Source organism: Herpailurus yagouaroundi, unplaced genomic scaffold, assembly GCF_014898765.1.
Source record: "Herpailurus yagouaroundi ecotype Mexico unplaced genomic scaffold, PumYag 133048, whole genome shotgun sequence".
Taxonomy (NCBI): domain Eukaryota; kingdom Metazoa; phylum Chordata; class Mammalia; order Carnivora; family Felidae; genus Herpailurus; species Herpailurus yagouaroundi.
In genome coordinates, this window is record NW_024422158.1 from 902 (window position 1) to 4,815 (window position 3,914).

Below are 3,914 nucleotides of genomic sequence, written 5' to 3' on the forward strand. Positions count from 1 at the left end.
TTTTTTTTTTTTTTTTTTTTTTTTTTTTTTTTTTTTTTTTTTTTTTACTTAGACATTTGTGTTTCCTTCGAACTCCTATTTTGTGTAGGGCTGGGACGACACTGCAGCCATGCGTGACTGGCAGGTGGGGACGGTCCTGGACGATGGTGGCACAGAGCTGGAGGCTGTGAAGTGAGTGTCAGGCAAAAGGGAGAGAGGAAACCAGGTTTTACCCATTTGTTCAAACGTCCCTCCTCCTGACACCCCCTCAAGCAGGAAACACTGTGTGTGTTGGCGGGGGGGGGGGGGGGGGGGGCCACATAATAGGAGCAGTGTAGGCTGAACAGGCAAGAGGAGGTAAAAATAAACAAGATGATGTGTGTCTTAGGGGGAGGAATATTTTCTTGAGGGATTAAATCATGGCGTGAGTACATAGCAAGCCACAAATTACTGAGGATGAGGCCCGTGCTGTTCAACACGCCAAAGGATGCTGGCGATTGCAGGGAGGCTGTGACGGAGCAGGGGGCTTTCTGGGACGTCCTCAGCAGCCCCTGTGTCGCTCCTGACCTTCCGAGTGAGGGTCCGTGTATGTGCACGAAAGGCAAGAGGGAACGCCGGGTCCGTTGGATGTACACATTGAGGTAAAATCTTTTCAACGCTGGGTCTACTGGGAGGCCTTCAAAATCGTATCAGCTCCATTCCTTCCCGTCGTCTATAAGCCCATGATCGTCTCAGCTATCCGGACTGCTGTCCTTAGGCTGGCTTCGAACATTCCTGCAAGGGAAAACACATATGCTATTGTTGGACTGATGATCTACCAAGACGTTCTTCTTCACATCTTACCAAATCATTTCTGGCTGCAAGAAAGACCATTGCCCAACCCGCCCCCCCCCCCCCGCCTTTTTTTTAACTTTTTTGGCTACGAGCAAAATCAGACTGGCATTTGGATGAAATCAACTGCCCAGTTTTGTTGTTCGTTTAGGACTCGTGCAGTGAAATCGAACCTTGGTTTTCATTTCTGTAGGTCAGATAAGTGATTTCTTTTGCAATGTGTGATGTTTGCAAAGCCTTTACCGGTCCTGAGGGTCATGCTTGGTTCATCTCCAGAGCCGAGCTTCTCAGTCAAGCCTAGTCTTCTCTGCAGGATCTAGGGAAAGGAGGGTTCCTACTCAGCGGGGCTGGTGGGGCCCGAGACCCTGCATTCTAGCTCCCCGAGAGCTATTGCCCCTCTACGGGCAGCAGAGTACAGATGCTCTGCGGCCAAATGGGTCCTCGGTATGTCCAGATCCGCCTTCTAGAGAGAAGGGGGCGCCCTGAGGTGAACACGCACTTGCACCTGTGCTGAAGCACGGGCCCGAACAGGGAGACTCCATCCTGCGGTCGAGGGGCGCGCTCTGTGCCCTCCCATCCCTGTGCTCACCTCCAGCACCCTGTGTCCTTCCTGCTGTGACCAGGGGATAGGGTGACCTGAAAACAGGTCATTCATTCCCAGGAGCTCTTTGTCATCCTACCCGCCCCCGGTTTATCGAGCTGGGCCATGTGCCACGAGCGTGGGGTGCACGGGGACACTACTGGGAGCAAGGCGGCCACTTTCTGCTCCCTACACAGCCTCAAGTCTGGTCTGTTTATTATTCCTGGAGCCTGCACTGAGTTAGTTCCCCCTCGTGTCCGTCAGAAGTGGCTTTTCCTAGAGAAGGTAAAACACGGCTCTGTTTTCCTAGACCACACACCTGGCAATCCCTAGATAAGGCTGAGGCTCATGCCGTTCTTTGCTCTTCCTTCCGTTTACCTTTCCCCCTCTTGCCCCCCCTCGTCTCCTCTTCACTTCACTTATCTCCTTCCCTCTTCCCCTCACGTGCACCTGGCTTGGCATCGGCCGCGGACAGCCAGCTGTCCATGCTTCTGTATGGGCTCCTGTTGTAGCCCCAGATTGGCACTCTTTTGTTAACCGTTTATATTTTGCAAGGATACGGGTTTCTTCTAAGCAGCAGGATTCAAGGAACCCACTTGCGTAACCATATAGAGTTGTGTGGCCTGGCTGACTCGGGTTTTCCTTCCCCGTCCTCTCGGCACTGGGCACAGGGCACGAGGCAGCTGGCTGCCCCTCTGTGTCCGCCGAGGCTGGAGCCCAGAAGGGCACTGCTTTTGTGGATGGGCCTCCGGGAGACAGTGACCAGGACAGATTTTGGTCTGAAGGCTGTGGTCAAAGTCCCGGAGACGTATCTGTTGCTGTGATCCCAAGACTGTGTCCAGCTCGCCTTTATTTTCTGAGCCCCGTGTGGGGTTTATTTCCACATCATCTTCCATGAAATCACCAGAAATGGTTAACAAGGGGAGAGATCGGCAGGAAGAGAAAAGCACACGATAATCTGGAGACATTCAAGTCAGTGCAAAGACAGGTGGAGCTGGGCAGCGGAGAGCTGAGAGACTCAGAGGGAAGAAAGCCTCGCTGTGCGGACAGGTGAGTTCAGGTGTGTGCGGATGAGCACGTTCGTGGGCGCGCACACACACGCACACACCACATGCAACGGCAGCTTAAATTTGGGCCAGATAAGAAGCACACTGAAGCTCCCATAGCAATGGATTGTGGTTTCGTGGTTGGTAATAGATGTGAAACAGGATTCCGGGGGCGCCTGGGTGGCTCAGTTAGTTAAGCGTCTGACTTCAGCTCAGGTCATGATCTCGCAGTCCGTGGGTTCGAGCCCCGCGTTGGGCTCTGTGCTGACAGCCTGGAGCTTGGAGCCTGCTTCGGATTCTGTGTCTCCCTCTCTCTCTGCCCCTCCCCCACTAGTGCTCTGTCTCTCTCTGTCTCTCAAAAATAGATAAAAATAAAATGTAAAAAAAATAAAAAATTAAAAAAAAAAAAAAAAAAGAAGTAGCCTGTGTGCCTCTAGGATACTATTTTTGTAAGGGGAAATCCTCTGCGTGTTCAACCAATAAGGATTCAGATTATGACCAGGAGTTAGCATCCTAGGATGCTTCCATTCTTAGCTGAGAATTTTTGTAGGGAAGGTATTTTTATTTGTTTGTTTGTTTGTTTGTTTGTTTGTTTAACATCCAAATTAGTTAGCTTATAATGCCACACTGATTTCAGGGGTAGATTCCTTTATGCCCCTTCCCCATTTAGCCCAACGCCCCCTCCCACAACCCCTCCAGTAACCCTCTGTTCTCCATATTTAAGAGTCTCTTGTGTTTTGTCCCCCTCCCTGTTTTTATATTATGTTTGCTTGTAGGGAAGGTATTTTGCCTCGTATACTGAGGAATCTTCATCACCGTTTAACGGTGGCTGAAACGCACCTGCCTTGGCCCCTTCCAGGCACGCCCCCTTAGGACGCCGACCCCTGGAAGAATTCCAGTCCTGCTCAGAAGTGCAACAGATTGGCGGCTGGTGGCCCACACTCAGTGCCGTCTGAATGCTGTAAGGGGTAACCAAGGGACCAACTGACTGATCGTACGGCTACTCTTGAAATCATGACACCGAATAAGAAGATTCACGAAGTGCGGCCAAAGCATACAATGTTTACATAATAAGTCATCTGTACCTAATAATACCAGGAGCTCACATTTATTGAGCATCTATTATGTGCCAGGCACCACCCTAAGTGTTTTTAATCTATTCACATGTTTAAACCCTCTGCGGCAGACGTCCTGCTGACCCCCACAAAACTAGACCGGCATTTGGATTAAATTAAACTTTACGGTCGTGTAAAGTAAGGCAGAGCGGTCAAGGCGTCTGTCCTGGGCCACGTGGGCAGATGGTGGGAGCAGTGCTCAGCCCTGCCTGGCTTGTAGAGCCCACGCTGAACCCTGGCTGTGTGACCTTTCCAGGTATGTGCAAAGGCTACGGGGGTGGGGTGCCGTGCATGGTTTCGGAAGGAGGGTACCCCATTCCTGGCATGCTGCCCAGTGGCCCTACCAGAAGTCATGCTTGCTTG

General features: G+C 51.3%; 1 long non-coding RNA gene across 1 annotated transcript; it reads right to left on the minus strand.

Annotated features, from left to right (window-relative positions):
• Positions 1–355: 355 nt before the first annotated feature.
• LOC121026551 (uncharacterized) lies at positions 356–1,122 on the minus strand. The gene is made up of 2 exons (XR_005788384.1): positions 984–1,122; positions 356–753 (listed from the first exon to the last, which is right to left on the minus strand). It is a non-coding gene; the product is annotated as an uncharacterized LOC121026551 (long non-coding RNA).
• Between the last annotated feature and the right edge of the window lie 2,792 nt (positions 1,123–3,914).